General features: G+C 38.8%; 1 pseudogene; it reads right to left on the bottom strand.

Moving 5' to 3' along the window:
* LOC149182202 (vacuolar-processing enzyme-like) overlaps nt 1-17756 on the bottom strand; it is a 52011-nt pseudogene extending 34255 nt beyond the window's left edge.
* Nucleotides 17757-21023: the final 3267 nt, after the last annotated feature.

Here is a 21023-nt window from a genome sequence, read left to right as displayed (position 1 = left end):
GTCTGATGATAATGCATTCACGATGGTTATTTACCGGGAATTGGTTTATTTTTTAATAAATGAGCTTAAACTCTGGGGGAAACATTTGCTCATTGCTTATGTTTAATTTTTAACGAGCTTGAACTCCACATAAAAACTGCTCGTGGCAGGTTTATTTTTTAACGAGCTTGAACCCTACAGTAACACTGCTCGTGATAAGTTTGCATGCCCCCAGCATAATAACGCAAATCGAGGTGCATGCCCCCCAAGCTTCATTGCATTCAACTCGGTGGTTGGAATGAAGGTTTACCTTTGATATTTGGAAAGGGATTTGTTTCATTTTTTAATGAGGTTGACATAGTAAAAGAACTATCCTCATGACTCCTTGTTTCATTTTTTAACGAGGTCGACAGGAGATAAGAACCGTCCTTGGAATCCACCGTATTTATAGTATTTGATAGAAAATCAAAAACTAAAGGATGATTAAGGTCATTGGAATAATCTTCATTATAATCTGGGAGATGGGAACGATGGTGGTAATCTTCCCATGGTGCCTCTCCTAACATCATTAATTGAATGATTCCTTTGTCTATAGAATGTAAATGCAACCAAGGATCTAAAGAGGTACCATATTCCTTAGACCTATCTATCCAAACACTTGATGAGCATTGATTTGGGTTTGCCCCCCAGGCCAAGAAAATTGATTGCTACAATATTTCTAAAATGGCGATGATCCATGCTGACAAAATGTTTAGGAATCTTCCGAATCCATTAGATATAGAAGATTTCATATTGCAGGTTTCCACTGTGGCCATTTCCGCCAGATTACTCGGAGGCGGTAGGGAAAAAGTACCCATTAAGGCAGGGTCTTTTAGGAGACCTACTCCGATATTTTGAAGCGAATGATTGCTTGCATGGATCATTGGAATGCTTCCCGTAACTTGTGAACTGTTGGGGAGAAATGTTTGTTGGTCGACGATTGTAATTCCTCCTTGAAAGGGAAACACAATCTTCCTGAAGTAGGTCGACACAACTGCGGCCATGGCATATATCCAGGGCCTTCCTAGTAGGATGTTGTAATTGAAGTTTCCGTCAATTACTTCAACATCAATTTCTACTGTTTTTCCCCCTAGTTCAACTTGCAAGTTACTTAAAATCCCGTATGGAGTGTATGATCATCCATCAAATTATTTTAACATTGTTGACAATCGCGACAAGGGTGGTGAGCCTAAATTTTTCTAGCAACTCCTCGACATAATACATGTAGATGTCCCCTCATCAATAATTGTTCGATGAACAGTTTTGTTGAGGGCTTTCAGTTGAATAAGTAAATCTAGTTGAGCTAGTAACTGAGGGTCATATCCTTTGTGATTAAAGGATACAAGATTGGAATCTGTTGGGTCAATCCCACCTATTACTGATAATAGATCCTGCTTTTGGGAGAGGCAATTTTGCGGTACCTCAAGTGTCGACATAGCGGACGGCGATTGGGCCAGGTCCTCTACTATATTATAATTCTGTGCTACTTTGGCACGAGGATTAAATTTCGATTTGTGTACTACTCCCTTTGGCGGCTTTATCATTGGTTCAGGAATGATGGGTGGCACAACTTCAATCAAAGTTGTTGTCAAACTACTAGGTTGTTCATTAGCCTTGTTATTCGACAGCTGTGGATTCTCGTAATCTTTATTCCTTGTCAAAGCATCATTTTGTTGCTTTTAGATAGACAAAATAAGCACTTGGGATCAGGAAGCATTTTGATTAGCAACCAGTTTGGTTCCCGGGTTTGGAAACGGATCAGTCAATACTGCTGAGGTTTTTGAACTCTTAAAGAGTTTCTTAACTTCAGCTTTATATGGACAATCTCTCGTCCGATGATCCTCATCCCATATATGACACCCCGCAGGGGGTTTCCTTTTCCCAGAAGGTTTTTCAGGAGATGACTGATCCTGCTTCTTTTTTCTCCCTTTCTTTTTCTTCTTGCCCCCTGGTTGCTTCAGTTGTTTGCCCTTGTCAGTCGACACGGCATTTACCTCTGAGGCGAGAAGTTCTTCATTTGCATTTTGATCAAAAATCTTACAAGCTTTCTTAGATGTAGCCTATGTCGATTTCGTGCTTGTCGTACCTGTCACGCCATCGCCGACATGAGAGTCTTTTTTTGATTTAGGAGGGGGAGGAACGAAAAATTCCGGTCTAGGAGCATCAGGTATTTTATCGTAGAGCGTGCCAGATTGAGTATAGATCAAGTCTAGATATTGTGCACGAGTAATAACTTTCTCTTCAGTGACGACTCCTCCCTTTGCCACATCTTCTGTGATAGAAGGTAATAATGACTTAATAAACCATTCAGCTAGCAGCTAATCAAGAACATATGTTTTTACCATTCTGCGACGACGTCACGACTCATGAATATGATCAGATATGTGAGTGGCCGTTGTCTGTTTGAAATTGGTAAGAAGCTCTGTTCCTGTTTCGTACCTTATTGGTAACTGAAAATGGGTTAAAAAGGTTGTGGCTAGGGTGCTAAAGTTATCAAATGAAGCTCTAGGCAATTCAATATGCCATTTTGCTGCCGAACCAGTTAACGTTCACTGAAAAAGGTGAAGCCTAATCGAATCATCGTTTAGAGTGTTAGATGAACACCACAGATGAAAGGTCATCACCCGGATTTCCATTAAATTTAGGAATATCTGACGGAAGTTTATGCAGAATCGTTGGCCACCAAGGGGCATAAGTAATTGGATCAGTTGTCAGCCGGTTTAGATCTGGTAATTCTAGAGTTGCTACAAAGGGCAACTGTTGATTCAGGTTAGGCGAAGCATACCCAGGATAAGATGGAATCGCCTGAGCAGTGGGTCTTTGCATACCAGCATAATGTATTTGATGTTGGTAACTTTGATAAGGTTGATGGGCATAACCATTATAATATGGTTGTTGATAACTGCTTTGGAAATGCGGTTGCCCATTACTTACAAAGACTTGTTGCTCAGGTCCTTGATATGATTGCTGGAATGGCGGTTGTTGAGATTGAACCAGCCATGGTTGTTGGACCATTTGTTGTTGCCCAATACTGGATGATTGACCAAGATGAGGAGTCATAGTACTTTTTTGAGCCTAAGTCGCTCTAGATAAGGAGGCACTAACCTGAGGTTGTGATTCAGTCATTGAGACAAGAGGTTGTTGTATTGCAACCTGAGAAACTTGGGGTTGACATACAACAGGTAGCGCTTGTACTTGCGACGCAGTCACCATAGTAGGTATAGTGGGAATATTCGACACAGGGTGGACTGGTTGCATTGAATATACAACCCTTGGTTGCTGAGGCAGTATTGGTACCCAACTGCTGGATGTAATTCCAGTTTGACCTGAACTTTGTTGTAAACTCCCATATGGTTGTTCTCTGGGAGGGAACAATGAAAAGGCATACTGCCCTCCATATGGTGGAAATCTAGTACTTAAAGGGTAGATTGGCCTTTGAAGACACATTGGATCAATTTGTTGAGTTTCAACATAAGAAATACTAGATGATAATCCGGATGAAGAAATAGGAACTGACTATGTCCTCGAAACAGTACCTGATTGGACTCCGGCTTGTTGTTGATAACTTGCCAGGACAGATGGTATACCAGCGAACATCGTTGGAGTAGCAACAGGAGGTTCTACCACTGCTGTGTTGGATGACACAATCCTGGATGTCGACGGTTGTTCAGACATATCTAGTCTATCCAAAAGATTGCCTAGCAATTCTACAGGAGCTTCTGATGACGGTAGACTAATTTCTGATGAAGAAGGATATAGAGTGATCCTGACTCCAAATTGCGATGCAGTACTAGATGGAGGATCCTCCACAATCTCTTCTATAGCAATCAGACCAGGTGGAAGAGGTAGACCGTCAGGTCCGTAAAATATTTCTGGGGCCGAAGAAGGTATAGAATATGCAGCGACAGATGTTTGGGGAATAACACCTTCTGAATTAGCTGTAGATGGAGATGCTTCAGTAACACAAGTGTTTACCTTCACACTAGGATCAGTTCTACTGTCCTTTGGTGGTTGCTGAACTTCTTCTGTAAAGGCAGGGATACCAAAAATGTTTGGAGTAACCGGAGTCTCCGAAGGTGTCGAAATACTTGTTCTAACTGTACCAGGGGATTTGGAACCGGTTAAACGAGTTCGCTTTGTCCGTAACAGTTTCGATTTTGGAGACAAAGACGGTTGACTCGTAAGCCTCTGCGAACGACGGGGTTTCAATTGACTTTCTTCCACGATTGCGGATTACTCGATCAACTAAAAATCAAGGGGAAATATGTTTCCGAATTAAATGAATTTTAGACGCTTTGACACAACTTGTTTTTTCGATTTTTAAGAGTCGAGAAAAAACAAAAGATGACTCTAGTCACCTTTGATTTTTAATGAGCCTGAAGTGACAAGTGCTCAGATGGACCTTTTTCTTTAAGGAGTCTGAAAAGGAACGAAAGAGACTACTCTGGAAATCTAGACAGAGGGATTACCAAACCAATCACAAAACTGCAGAATACTATTTACGGTACGGCAATCAATCTTCCCAAATGCTGTGTTCAGTGCATTGCGATCGATAGGGCGGCAGACACGACTTCCTATGGATAAAGGATAAAGCCTATTGTGGTCTCCCAATATATACTCGACAGTACGTGGGAGCACAAGTCTGTACTGGCACTTATCATCTCAAAGTGGAGGAATCACCCAACCAGCAATGAAAACAATAGTTACCAGGCTTTACAATGCCGGAATACGTCTCTAGCCTAGACTTCTAAATGTTGTGTGTTAGGTTCCAAAGAATTTTCAGATTCATTAAATTTATTTTACAGTTGATCTTGCTTAAGAAATTTGCCTTTGAGGTTCACCGCATGATGTAGATGTACAATTCCTAAAATGCAATCTAAGATGATAAAAAATCGTTTAATCTTCTTTTTGCAATGAAAATCCTAGCTACTAAGGAAAGAGAGATGGCGTTCTTTCAACAAAGAGCAGAGAGCACACACTATATGCACTATCCTAAATCAAACCAACAAACAGTCTAAATGCAAATGCACATGCATGTATTTGTTTTCAGCCTTCTTAATGTGTGAATGATAAAAAGAAAGCTAAGTGCAAATCTGAATTATTTTTCAAAGCGACATTACTAACAAGTTTCTTTTCAAGAAAAAATGAAGACAATGACGACACTTTGCGATTTGGAATTGAAAACTTGCTTTTGACACTCGAAAAACTACAAATTCAAATCAAATACAAGAGTAACAGTGTAATCGACTATCAAGAACAATCGGATTCTCTTCTATGACTGAAAACGACACTTGCGACACTTTCAAATCAAGAAACGATAGTACAATTACGCTACTTCTTTGTAAAGGAGAACTGAAAATGACTCAAAATACATAAAAACATTTGCAGTTATTTGCACAATGGAGGCGGAATAATGGCAAGGAAGGGGGTTTCAACAGAGGTGTACTGACTATAGGCAGCAAAATTCTTGAATAGAGCTGAAAAGAGTGAACACAGAAACCAAAATCTAGGAGCAGGAAAGGCCTTGTCTGATCAGCGCATCTGTAACATAGTGAAAAAGAGATGCAGCGCACCTACTACACTCAGGAAGTGCGATGCATCTGGAATTCACATAAGAGACATTGCGTTGGACACTTTTAGGGACTTAAGAGCCCTTGGTTTATGGACATTTATGACTGGGGTTGCAGTGCCCAAAAATGTTTATAACACTTGGCTGGTGTGACTAGAGCATATGTTGTAGCCACTAGCTCAAGTGTTCACTTTCTGATACCTAAGAATGAGCAAATGGCTAAGGAGCTACATATGGCGAGAAAGGAGGAGAGTTGGTGACAACTTCTGCCTGAGTAGAACTAAAGAAGGAAATACTAGATGAACTACTGTCCCTTGACACAGTTATGTAGGCGTTGTATTCCAAGTTTGGTACTATGCTTAAGGTAGTCATCCATCTCAACGGATGGCAATAGTGATGTGCTAGAAGAGCATTTATCTTGTCGTACATGCATACTCCTGTTGATTACATAAAAACATGGATGATGAGATACGAGGGAACCCCGCTTCACTTGCCCAAAATGATGAAGCCCAGAGTGGTCAAGCTGAAGGCACACATCTCGAGTCAGATCTAGAACTATGAAGAGCTCCCGTAGCTCATCACTATTCTACAGGCTTCCCATTCACATGTATTCAAGAGTATGGATATTGTGGAGCACACACATGTGATCCCATCTATTGGGACTCTCCCGTATTGAAGACAATGAAGCGCGTGACTTCAGATGAGTTGGACAGAGGAGCCCGAGTAGTGTACCCAAATGCTATGGAGGCAAGAGTCAGGTTCCAAAAAGATGTCACCTTGGAGTACATGGACACCATCGCAGACTACCGATCTTGGCATCAGTACGCTACTTTTGATCATCATGAGGATTTTGAAGAGTTGGACTTCCCACGGTTATCTGAGTCATAGTGATGTCTTGCATGCCTTGCTCAAGCCATTTTGTCTCACATGGGTACATGTGCATTGTAATATAATATATTGTCAAGTGTAAGTTGAAGTGTCGATAGTTGGATGTCATAGTCATAGAGTAGATGAAGAGTCATGTGGGTAGATGAACTATCACAAAGGGGAATGTCAAGGGTCACCCCACCCTTTGCTATAAATAGTCCCTCATAACTCATTGTAAAGGCTTTTGGTCAGCCAAGCTTCCAATAGGACTATCTTAGAGAGAGCTTGGACAATATTATAACGAGCCTTGGCTTCTCCACTACGTGGAGCTAGTACATCTCTTTGGAGGAGCAAGCGGTTGTGGCTGTAACGTTCCGTTGTCAAAACTAGTGGCTGGACATGGATGTATTGTATGATTGGAACTTACACTTCTTAATATAATATGAGCCATCACATTTCATGCATATGTTGTATTGTATTTTAGTTATTTGTTTACTCTAAATGATATATGTATTTGTTTTCTTACACATTCATGTATATCTATTTCTGTCTATGTATGTATGAATCTTTCTTAAATGTGTTGTTACTTTAACCATCACTTTGGATTTCTTGCTAACTTTCCTTCCATGTTGTGATGTATCTTTCCTCATGTGTTCCCTTCTTAACTCTGTGCTATCACATGTTTCTAAGGGGCGCACTCATCTCAACCCTTGTGTGTTAGAACCTATCATGCACCTTCCTTGGCTCACTGCATATGTGACACCCTTTCTACCAACAAATTTATCTTACTTTCCTCTGTGTGAAATAGCAGCCAAGGAATTACTGTACGACCCACTGCTGGGACTCCTACACCAAATGGTCTAAGGTCTAATTGGGACTTATTACTGGGGAGATCCCTTGACATGTTGGTGGGTCCAACACCGTCAACAAAACCTTAAAACTTCTGACCTTTCATCTCCGATATTGATTATTCTTGGAAAAATGGGAGAGAAGGCTTTCTCCAACATGGAAGAATATGACCCAAAATGAAACTTTCCAATGAGGTAACTATGAGGGTTAGGGAAGTAGAAGATTAGGATCTATCACCCAAGTTCAATGATGAATTACTAATGGAGGGGCCCTACATAGAATTTAATTTTGGTGAGGGGAGGGTTGTTGGACATAAAACTAAGGTGGAAATTCTTCACGATGAGGTTCCCTAGACATATAAGGTAGACTATTGGAAAATACCCTTTATATGCCACAAATGTTATGAAGTTTGGCATATTAATAAGTTCTACCCAGCTTAGGGGCATTCAACTGTCCCTTGGGAGTATGACAATTTCCATGTGACATAATCATCCATGGAAGAAATTGGTTTAAGGGCTATGGACTCTCCTCTAGCATGGAACCATCAATATGTGAATTTTGTTGTGCATGATGGAATCAATGTTCATTTTGGTATGGTATCTTTTCCTCCTCCCTTGAATATTGATAATTTTGTTACTATCCCTCCTTACTTTTTTCCCCTCCCTTACCCTAGGCCTCCCCCCACATCCCCTTCTATTCCTAATATCTTCCTTCTTCTCCCCCCTCTAATCCTCAAACTTAGAAATGGAATTATATTTTATTGCCCTAAATGGCACACAATGAGGTCCCCTCTTCCTATGGAGAACTTTCTAAGGATCTCACGATTTTAAACCCAGTTGGAAGGAAGTCTAATTTGCGTAAGGCATAAAAGAAGGAAAAAATGGATATTCAAAAAGGACAACAAGCATCCATTTATAGGGCCCTTAGAGTGAGAATATCCCAACAACTAGGTGCCCCATAAATATCCTATGTTTCAACATGAGGGCTATTCATAGTTCCTAGAAAAAAAATTCCATCAAGAGACTTCTAGGGTATATAAAATTGGATGTTGTTTGAATTCAAGAAACCATGTGACCGGACTAGAAGGCCCAGGTTTTTCTCAAAAGGTTTTCTCAAGAATTGGTTGTTCTATCACATTAACTACAAGGGTTTATCTAGGATATTGATTATTAGAGGGAGCCCAAGGTGGAAATCCATTGACTCACTTCACTACCCCTCAATTATTTTGGTGAAATTAATTTTCAATGATTGTGTTGTTCCTTTCTTGATTTTAAATATTTGTGGGCCTTGTGCTAATAGGGTTCCTTGCTAGTAAGATCTAGCTATAATAGGGTCCTTTTAGGATCATAATTTTATCATTGTAGGTGACCTTATTTTTACCATCTCTCTCTGATATTTTTAGGGCCCTTGTCCTTGCATTGATCCTCAACATCAATTTTTCTCCGATTTGCTTTTACAAAAATACCTAGTGTACATCGAACTAATCAGGCTCTTACCCACATGGATGAATGGACACTCATGGGGGAGTGAAGTATGAAGTATATTGGACATATTCCTTGTTTCAAAAACTTAATGAACTCTAGCTTTTTATTTAAATATTTGGTGCTCACTAGATGGATATCTAATCATCGTCATATACTTTTGAAGCATAATCTTGTGAAGAGGACCAGATAAATTCCTTTTCATTTTAATCCCTCATGGTTAGAAAATGAGGATTGTCACACCATGGTGAGTGGTCAATGGTGAAATTTAAATAATATAAGATTTGCCTCATTCACGGAAAAATTTGTAGAGAACCTTAGCTCAATCAAGAAAAAATTAAATGAATGGGAAAGCGAGCATTATTCCAAAATGAAGGCTAGACTCATTGAGGTAGATGCTTGGATTAGTGAGTGTTTCTATTGACTGGAAACTAATCCTCCCACTGATGTTTCTTTGGTCCTATTAAAACCATTAGAGGAGGAGAGGCACTCTATTCAGTTGGAGGAAGAAGATCATTAGAGAATCATGAGTAAAGCCATCTAGTTACCTTCAAGTGATAATAATACTAGATTCCTCCATCAGTTTGAAAATGTGAGGAAAAAATCTTACAAAATATAACATATCTCTGATTCTAATGGTTTGTTGTTAAACTTGTATGAGGATAAATTAGTTGTTGCAGTTCACTGCTTTTAGTTCCTCTTTTTGTCCCCTCAAGGATGTCCTATATAGGAAATGCTATAGGTGGTGGAAAATTATCCTAACGTAATATCAAGGGAGATGAATGCTACTCTTTTAAAAGAGGTCACTAAGAAAAAGATTATGGGTGCTCTAAATTTAATGCAGAATTTAAATTTCCCAAAACATGATGGTTTTCTTTTAGAGTTCTTCTTCATTTTTTATGAATTGATAAAATAGGATTTGTTTAACTTAGTTAATGAATCAAAAAGTTTTGGTAAATATATAGGATCTTTCAACACTTATTTTCTATGTCTTATTCCAAAAACACAACAGGTGACTTCATTTGTGGACTGCAAACCTAGAACATATAGTAATTTGATCTATACGTTAATATCAAAGATAATTTCTAAGCGTGTATTCGATACTTTCATCTATGAGCACCAATTTAGTTTCCTTTGTAATAGGAAGTACCATGATGCAATGGGTTTGGCTTGGGATATTTTCCATTTATTTAAAATAACAAAATTGAAATCTATTAATTTAAAGTTGGACCTCTCCAAAGCATATGGCAAGGTGGATTATACCTTCCTGCAGTTGGTCCTCATCCAATTGAGAATTTTGTTGCAAATGGTTAATTGGATCATGGGATGTCTGCAATAAGCCCCCTTTTTCATTTTTATTAATGGAGTCCAATCGCATTTCTTCAATTTTACTCATGGGCTTTGACATGGATGCCCCTATCCCCTCTTCTATTTCTTATTACTGCCAATTATTTCAGCATGATCATTAATGAATACAAATCTAGGAATATTCTCCATGGTGTGAGGATTTTTTATGAGGTGGATATTTCCCACCTCCCTTTTGCTTTTTCTTGTCAATTTGTCTATGATTCTCTAGGCTTGACCTGTAGCTTAAGGAGTCGTGACCCAGGGGAATATAAGTTTTCAAAGTCACTCGGGGATCGCACCCAACCTAGGCCACACCAGCCCTTAGATGACTAGATTTTTAGCATGTATCTTCCCCCTAGCACAGGGCACAACCACCGCCGATGAGGTTTTATCCTGGGTTGCCTTTCTAACGAGGCCCATCCTCAACTGGTTATGTTAGTGAGATTTGACTCCCCACCTCCCTTTTGTTGATGGTATGTTGGTTTGTATTTTATGGGATAATAGATAATTTAATTCTCTCAAATGTTCCATTGAAATATTTTTCATATCCATTAGAATGGTAATAAGTTCAAAAATTGCATGCATCATTTATAGTAACCTCTCACATGACAATACAATACAATGGAGAAATTTGTCCCCATTCCTTAATAAAGACTCAGACATAAAGTTGAAGTATCTTGGATTTTTTATCAAGCCAAATAAACATCAAAGAATTGATTGAGCATGGATGGTGGAAAAGGTGGAAACACGTATTACTTTATGGGCAAACAAGTTTCTATCTTGAGGAGGGTTCCTAGTGTTGATCAAATCAGTTCTAGAGATGATTCATGTGTATTGGAATTCTATCACAGTGGTCTAGAACAAATCCTTTCAATGATAAGAAAAAATAGTTTTCATTTTCCGTGGTCAAGAGATTTAAATAAACATGGAATCACTTTAGTAAGATGGCCCCAACTTGTTGCCTCGAAATACATTGGGGGTTGGGGATTAAAGAATATTCAACTATTCTCTAAGGAATTGGCTGGAAATAATTTATGTTGTTTGATCGTTGGAAACTTGCTTTGGGTTAAAGTTTTATAGGAAAAATATTTTTTAGGGATTTCCATAGTGAACTGGTACAAGCATCTTAACAAATCATCCAAGGGGTCAAATGTATGGAAGGCATTTGACAGGGTCGCTCCTGTAGTGGAGAAATGCCTAGCTTAGTGCATTAGGGAGGGATGTATGATTCGAGTTGGGAAGGATCTGTGGTATGGTGTTGGAGACAATTTTTATTAGCCCCCCTACTATAGGAGGCTTTGAGGTGGTTACGTATCAATGTTTTGGCAGATGCAAGATCCCAAGATCCTTAAGCTAAGGGAATACCCAATTGGAAATCTGCGACACTTAAGGGATTATCTGGGACAATGGAGATAGAATGGGATGGGTATGTTAACATACTAGTTAGAAACTATATTTATATAAGGAATGAGGTTCTTAATAGAATCCATTGGTCAAAAAATCCACAGTCAGAATATTTTTTTGCCAAGCTTGGGTATCAGGCATCGTTTGAGGACACTTACATCAACCCAGAAAGATGGTGGTAGAAGGTCACTTGGGGTGTCTTGTTCACATTAAAATAAAAACATAAAGCTTGGTTGAATTTGAATGAAAATTTTCTTACTTGGGACAACCTGGTTAGATGAGTATGGACTCAACCAAGTTGGTATGTATTGTGTAAGGAAAAGGAAGAATCCCACATGCATTTGTTTATGGGATGCAAATATTCATCAAATATTCATGAGATTCTGCGGGATTCTTACAAACCAAAGGCATGGTGGTTGGGAAGAGCACTAGGTGATGCCTTTCATGCTTGGTGGTCTGATAATTCGATTCTCCCTTTTGATGGTTTTCCCTGTTTCTTTATCTCTCATATATGGAGGTCTAGGAATCTCTCTATTTTTAAAAACTCCTTCGTGCCTCCTAATATCTATGATACTAAAGTTGCTACCTTAGTTAGGGAATATAAATCTGATCTAAATCCATTTAAGCACCAAATTTTGATCATGCCTGCCATAAAATATGAAACCCCCTATGAGTATTTTGACTGAGCTAGTCAGGGACATCCCCCTCATTTTAGTGTGGGGTAGTGTTGTATTTTAGTCACTCACACTTCATATATGGAGGATATGCATTGATAAGGGGGTCAAATAATAAAGTATAACTTGCAAATTTATGGGTCGTATTGGAATTGACAAAGAATAAATGGTTTTTTAATCTACATGCTTTTGGGGATTCACCAGTGTTCATTATTTGGGCTAACCATAAGGTAGAAATCTTCAACATTGGACTCAACTACCTTCTTCTCAACATTCGATTTGTTGAGGCTTCTTTCAAACATATTTTTTACTGTCTTACCTTCCATGAGTTAAAAATGGAAGCAGATGGCCTCTCTAAGAAGGCCCTCACCCTCTTGATGGGCTCTATAGGGATGTATGAATTTTATGATGGGAATGAGATTGAATGCATGAAGACAAATCTCTCCTTCTAGTAGTCTTCCATATCATAGAGTTTTCTTCTCCTTTTGATTTTTTGTAGCGGGCACCAATAATGTAGTACAACAACATGAGGTAAAAATTTTGGTGTTGAGGAAGATATAGGAGCAGTTTTATACAAATTTTCACAAAGCAATTGTTTTTTATTGGATTACTAGTCTACAAAAAATGGATAACTTATGAATATATTAATTTTCTTTATAATATAAACATATTTTTTCTTAAAAAAAAAGAACCTCATAGTATAGAATTCTTATTTTCAATATAAATTTATGAGATCTACTATGATGAACTATTTAATGGAATATCCATGATATTTTATGGATCAATATGGAGGATAAAATAAATATCCTCTTTGAGACTCTCATTATTGTGATTATTTTATATCTATGTGAGGTTTGAGGATGCAATATCTCGAAAGAGTCATGCAAAGAGATAGAACAGATCTAAAAGTAGTTTATAATCTATCATCTGAAGATCAAAGTAAATACACCTAGCCTATCATCCTCATTGAAGAAAGAATTTACCATATTGAGAGAATGGCTATGACAAAGTATCCAATGTTTAAGAGGAGGTTAAACACATCAAAGATGAGAGACTTCCTAAAATCGCTTCAAGCTCTATCCAAATCCACCTTTGGGTCAACAAGGATGGCATAAGGGTGGTTGATCTTTGCTACACCATTAAATGTTAAAGAAAGATATTATGTTTTGGAAGAAGGGTTATATTCAAAATTATTATTACATCAAAATTTAAGGAGAAATTTTTATGTGATAAGGAGTTAATGGAGAAAATGTAATTAAGAAATTACAAGGAGGTGCTAAACCCATATCTCAAAAATCAAAAGTATCTCTCTATCTTGACTAGTGTAAAGAAGAAATTAAGCACTAATAAAATAAGAAGAAATTCTCAAGAGTTCCATATGAAATTGGGTGTTGGTCAATTCCCGAAACCCATTAGGATAAAATATGCTATCATGTTTGTGACACTAAGAGCATTGAAGTAAAAAAACACTCTCTCTTAAATTGTTCATCATATACTCAAACTATATCTAAATTTCAAAATATTTTCCACACTATTAACCTTATTAACCTTTTAACTCACCACAACTATGGTGATCTTGGAACTCCATAGACTTATTAGTAATTCCAAGTTATATCTTACCATGGAAAATTTTAGGGGCTAATCTTCGCCCAGTGGGCTAATTTTCCATCATTTTCCACAAAAAAGATTCGCCAATTTCCAATTTTTATAAAAGACGATTCGCCCAAATTTTAGAATATAAAATTATTTTACCTTAAAAATCGCCAACATTGTATAGAGACTATATGTAAAATCATTATAAATTTGAATAATTTTACAAATATATCAATAAAGATTTTATAGTTTGCATATTCGGGATGAGTGAGATTCGCCAATGTTTTTAAACTTCAAGAAAAATTTCCATCCTTAAAATTTTCCTTGTATCTTACCCCCTCAATGTCTAATAAACCATTTTGGATTTCTATAAACATCAATGATTGTCATTTTATTTAGCATCATCATTTAATAATTAAGTTACAAAAAATCATCCTTATCCTATATATTAATTCTCTTTCCAAAATTAGTATTTCTTATATATTAATTTTATTTTAAAGATTAACATTAACATATACATGTAGGTCTATTCCCCATCACTTTTGTTGTCATCTAAAGTAAAATAATCACAAACAAAAAAAAGTCATAAGAGAATTAATCATGATTTGGAATAAGTCTTAAATTTCATAAAATGTTATCTATGTTATAACATTTTTTTCTTAAGGTTTTTATCTTTGATAAACTAATATTATTATATTTCCAACGCTTTTTTCACCACAACTTGAAATTGAATTCATATCAAAACTATATTTGAGGCACAACCTTACATCAAACTTTTGTAAAACTAGGGAGATAAGGCTTTGGTATACAATTCTTTCAATTTAATTGAATTTAAGAAAGATCTGGTCGAAAGAGGCTCTTAGGCTACACTACTATAGTATCTAGTAGTATGACTTTTTCAATACACACCTAAAAGTATATAGGATTTGGTAAACATAAAATATCTCAATAACAAGGTTGTGAGGACCTCCATGAATTCTATCCCTATCTCGAGCTAAAATCGATACATTAAGGTCAACGATGTCTAATGTTGACATGATTATTGAATTTGCAATGGAAGGGGAACCAGGTTGGCTCTGCTTCATCGTTGATAAAACATCCTCGAGTTGTTTCCGCAAGCATATATCTCATCCTTTGTTCATTGAATGAATGTCCTATGATCAATTAGCATCTACATGGATGTAGTGAGGCTAGACACTATTTGATTATATATCATTTTTAATTCCATGATTTTAGTCTACAATTGTTGTAGTTATTGCTAAATATGTCCCCAAATTGTGCCATCATTTCACTATGTGCTAGCCATCATTCCTCCGCATCTAAATTGGTTTTCATTGCAAAACAATCCTCTATTAAACCTATAGTCGATCAGAGTATGTTGCATGCAATGCAATCTATAGCCCTCAATCCAAAAATCTTTCCATAGTAATATATAGCGAGAGAGTAAAAGAAGTGATAAACACATCATGCATGCCTTGAACAAAAACCATGAAATGAAACCTCCTAGCATGGCTTGTGATTGAATCTAAATTTAAAATAAGGTTTAATCCCACAACAACCTACGTGTATGCTCATGAATCATCATTATCCATCAAGTAGATTACATCGGACAAAGTGTCATCTAAAATCATAGATGAGACCATTGGCACAATGAAACATCTGTCTTGCATATTAATTAATGATGCCAAGGCAAGCAATAGCCAACAATTGAAGCATCTCCCCACTATCATTGTTTTTCCACATTTTGACTAGATGACTCATCAATTTAGTTTTCATTCAAGCACATACCTTAATGCATTATAACTTCAGCACACTATGTGACTCATAATGAATTGCGTGGTATATCTTGGCATACTCATGTCAACATCTATCAAAAGAAACAAAGTTGTGGAATGACAAGTCTCGCAACAACAAGCTTGGCCTGTCACTCCTACTTATATGCATCATCATAGGGGAAAACCATGCCACATTGACCTAGGGGAGATTAATTTCACGCTTGCATGCCTCATCATCTATAACTTTTCCACTTATATCCAACCTTTATTATCGTCTAAATATCTTAATTTTTTATTCATCCTTATGAGATAAAGAAATGACTCTCTTTCCTAATAAGCATCAAATTTCCAAATACCAAATCAATTCGTTTATTAGCCATTTTATCACCATTTTAATTATTTTGGAAATTTGATAAAAATAAAATATCTTATTAACGAAAAATTTAATTTAAATAGATATTTCCTACCATTTAATATCCTCTATCCGCTATCCTCTATCCGCTAGTACCAACCAAAGTTCTTGAAATATCTTACAATAAACATTGAAAAATAACATATACTTCTCCAAAATTATCCATACCCTTTCCTAAGCCCTATGCATATGATTTTTCAACTTTTCCATATACAAAAAATTACCTATCCTTACGGCCCCTTTTCAACCATTTATTTTGTAAACATTATTATTGTTTTTTTAATTCCTTAATGCTTAGCTGTTATAGTTGTCAGCAAAAAAAATTGTATAAATGAAAACAAAAGTATATCCTTTTAGGATCAACTAGAGATACCATGATACAAAAGTATATGCTTTAAGGATCGACTAAAAATAGTATTTGAAAATAGCTACGGTCTCAAATGCGTGGCATGATATCATCTTCCAAAACCAATCCATATCTTTGTGTCAAGTCCATATCGATTTATCTGTTTAATTAATCCATATCGAAAGAATCTCGTTACGTGCCCTCTTCCAAATCACGAAACAAATACTCAATAATTAATTAATAAATAAATAATTTAATACTAGGGTTGGGTACCTTCAACGTATGGAATGCATTTATTTATTTTCTGATGCCATTCATGCTCTCTTGTTACAATGATTTTATTAAGCAGATTTTTCAATGGAATATATTAAGTTGATTTTCTAACACCATTCATGCTCTCTTCTTGTCTCCTTCAACGTATGGAATGCATTTATTTATTTTCTGATACCATTCATGCTCTCTTCTTGTCTCCTGCTATTCAGGATGGTGCTGATTTTTAATTAAATTTATTAGAAAAAAATACTCTAAAAAACTTATTTTGTCTATTAATTAAACCCTATATATCTAATTATTATAAGTTTTGAAATTTATATGGTAAAATAATTTTTAATTAAATTATGATTTTTATTATTTAATTTTTTTTTTTTATTATTATTACCTATGTAATTCAAAACTCAAATAAAATTTATCGTTCTAACAAATAGTTGTGTAATTCAGAAATAATTTAACAAAAAAATATCCCACAAAAAATTTAGATAAAGCATTTTAATTAAAATTTTCCAATAGCTTCATTCCAATGATGTTCCAATGATTTATATAGATATAAACAATTATATTGTTTAAAATATTCTTTTGTTACATATATAGATTATATAAATTCATCAATGTGAAAAATCTATGAAGAATTTATATCTCAATTCAAATTTATAAGTTGAACACATCCTCGTTGAATTCTAAATCAATTTTAAAAAATAAAAAATAACCACACAAACTTCCCAACCTATAACACAACCAGTTTAAGTAAAATAAGAAATCATAAAAAACTATTTAAAGTAAAATCAGAAATCATGGAAGATATATACCTAGATATTGATATAAATAGAACGCAATACTACTGAAATCTCACACACTGTGTGTGACAGCAGAACGTGGACAGCTGATTTGATCTCACACCCACCCTTCACTCCGCTTCGACTCTTCGTTGCTTTATTGATCCGAGACTCACAGAAAAGCGAATTCAAGAGTCAAATTCGGCTCCATCGCCTCACTGTCATCTACGTTAGCCTCCCTTCAAATCTCCAAATTCTCCGACCCCGAGTCCAGGGATGGGAAGATCTCCCCATCCATTTCCAGGATTTATCGGTGCCGGACTCTCCTCTGCCGGCAGGCCACCAGAACGTGAAGAACATTTCCCGCGACATGCTGCCGCTGGTATACGGTCTCATACAGAAAATGCAGGAGCCACTGGAGGCTTTAATGGCGGAGCTGACAGGGCGTGAATATTACGAATCCCGGGGTCTTCCACCACCCGAGCGCCTGGTTCTCATTTACGACATGTACATGGGATTCTCGGCCGCCGCGGCTGCAAAATTCGGCATCAGTTCCTTCATATTTTTACAAATGAGTGCGAAGCTGTGGCTGTGCGCGGAAGCGAAATGTTGGGACGAGCAGGAGCCTCTGCTGGTGGTGGCGGACATTATGAGCAGGGTGCAGGCGACGCCGGACAGTGTGCTAAGTGACGTCTATAAGGACATGGAACTGACGTTGCGATTGGCGGACGGATTCTCCTTAATACATTTGCAGAGTTGGAGCCAAAATTGATCCAACACCGGGAAAGCTTCGGAGCGGGAGGGAGAAGTGGGTTCACGTTTTTATTGTGGCAGTGGTCTTTCAATCGCTCATAGGTAGGTTTAATTGCTTTTCACCAATACTTTCAAGTGTGGGCTACACTTAACATTCAATACTTAGAATATTTTCATTTCACTAAGCATTTATCATTCATTTTACACAGTGGAAACATTCATCTTTAACTTCATTCACATAGAAAAGTACACAAGTACAATTAATCTTTAAGGAAGAGGCAACTCCCTAATAAGAGCTTGCTCACAATACAATATAACGGTATAATTTTACAGTTTCATATACAAGACAGTCTTTCAAGGCAGCCCCAAAATATAACTTGGCCAAAAATGCCAAACTGCAATTTTCAAAGTTCTACCCAAGTTGTCATTCAACTTGGCCGTGCAACCTTACCCTTGAACCGTGGCATCGTGTCTGCCTACCCATGTCATAGTGCACGCTCCACCCGACATTGTCATGTCACCCGACCCGCAAGTCGTGTTAACTCTCCACCCGGCGCCCGTGTCATACCACCACCCGGTTCTCCGTTCAACACTGCCCCACTGTTATGTCACCCGAATCGCAAGTTGTGCAGACTTCCCTGAGCTCGGGTCACACCGCCAAACCTTGTGCTATCGTGGGGGCACGCCCAATTCGCGGGTCATGCACTCCGCCTGCTCGCCTGAACCACCTACTCATCTGACTACCCAAACTTCGCCCTCTGCTCGGTCTACCCAACCGCAGTGGTACCACAGGAAGACCCTGCCTTGCTGCAACCCGATACACCTGACCTACGATTCTATTCAGCCCTCAAACCTGCGCCCTCATTCTGTTTCCTCGCCTTGGTGCTTCAGAGTGTCACCCGCCTGCACCTCGGCCTCCTCTTATGCTCGCACCTTCTTCGCCTCCAATGCTTGGAAGTATATTCTTGCTTGTTGGTTGATTGGTCTTTCTCCCATGCGTGCATCACATGTTTATACACTTTTTCGTGGTTATATCAATTCAACTGTTCATGCCATCAACTCGAGTCAGCCCGCCCCCTCATGTCGGCCCGCCAGATCCACTTACCCGACATCTCACCGAATAAGGTCGCCACCGTTAGTTTCCACAATTAGCCAAATTTTCTTTTCTCCGTTGACTCGCCGCACACCAACTCGTCCCATCGTCACACGTTCATCGCACACAACTCATCCGCTCGTCGCAACCGACTCGTTGCATTTAACTGAGGGTGCATTGGCTCAACTCGTCGCACGTCACACGAACAACTCATGGGCATGACAAGTGGCGTCGGTGATTGATATCTCTGGCGGAACGACAAAATCCGATAGCCCCATGACACCGAGATTATGGAATGGTTGGATCAACAAATAATGGAATCTGTCGTGTATGTGTCAATTGGGTCAGAGTTGTCACTTTCTCTAGTGTAGGTGACAGAGCGGGCACTCGGACTCGAGGTGAGTGGAAAGCCTTTCCTGTGGGTGTTGCGCCCACTGCTCTCAAACCTTGTTGTCGACGTGGACTCCACGTCTTTAACGCCCCTGAGTTGAAACGTGCATGGCAATGGGCGCATGACGAGCGAGGGCGGCAAGCTGGAGTAACCAGCGAGCCAGCACGTCCACACGGTGCGACAAGTCGGGTTAACCGAAGGAGGAATGCGGAGGTCATTCGATGGAAAAGGTGACTAGGTGTCGAAGTCTTTGAGTGGAGGACTTATATGGCAGGGCGGTCCTGGGTGTGGGCACCCTTTCCATAGCCGACATGGAAAAATTAACCAAACAACCATGAGTATGGGTTGGCTGGCTTGGGCTGACGTGAAGAAAACTTGGCAAAGAGGTGTATATAAAGGTGGAGATGGTTTGATGGAAGCATCCAAGGAAGTGCAAGCAAGGAGTCTTTTCCTAAGACAAAGTGCGAGCTACACTTGTGTTTTCAAATAAGAAGATGAGGTGCAGGCAGTGCTCTAGGCCGCAACACTTAGCCACAACAAAAGCAACGTTGGGTGTGGTGAACTACAGACGGGCAGGCAGCATGAAGGAGCAACACGAACAGCCGGACAAGCTGAGGTGAATGGTCGAAGGAATAGAGCGAGCGTCGGTTGGGTGAGCGCACACGGAGGTGCCAGGTAGACCGCGGGAAAGTCTGAACAAAAGCGCTGGTTGGTGAGTTGGGCGGGTGTGCGAGCATGCTTGAGGCACGATGACACGGTGGTTGGGGAGTTTGTGCGAGCGCGCCAGTGAATCAATGAGTTGGGAAAACGTGCGGTGAACGCGCCCGATGAGACAACGAACGGACGAGTTGACGAGTTCGGGTGAGCGCCGGTTGGTGGAGTCATGTGGATGTGTGATGACTCATGCCGAATGGGCGAGTCGGGTGGAGCTCGCCCATGCACGATGAATCAATGACGAAGGGCGAGCTCGGGTGGAACATGTCGGTGAGTCAAATGAAACGAAGCGCAAGTTTTGTGGAACGTGCCTGGGTAGGGTGAAACGGTGCAACGGTGAACGAAGTGGCATTGGGTGGGCGACATGATAGGCGGGCGAGCTGAACGACGAGTTCAGTGAGTGGGAAAGCCGAACAGTGGGCGCGTGCGGTGAACGACACGATGAGCTGGGCGTCGATGAACGAAGGTTGGGTGAGGCTATCCGAGGGGCACCTCCACCCGATGAAAAGGAAAAGCTACACGACATTGCAACCTTGGTGCAGAATTTACAAGTTGAGTGTAAATTTGTAAAATTGAAGTATTATCATTGTTTCAAGCATACTCATATTTACAGGCAGTTGCCCCTCCCAAGTTATATCCACTACATACTTGTGCAAATGATGATAATGTGTTTATGGTTAATTTGAAA

Source organism: Pinus tabuliformis, chromosome 3_2 (assembly GCF_031772625.1).
Source record: "Pinus tabuliformis cultivar Carrire ecotype Pingquan chromosome 3_2, CPIR1, whole genome shotgun sequence".
NCBI classification, from domain to species: Eukaryota; Viridiplantae; Streptophyta; class Pinopsida; order Pinales; family Pinaceae; genus Pinus; species Pinus tabuliformis.
Note: the sequence above shows the minus strand (reverse complement) of the source record. Positions and strands in the feature narration are given on the sequence as shown.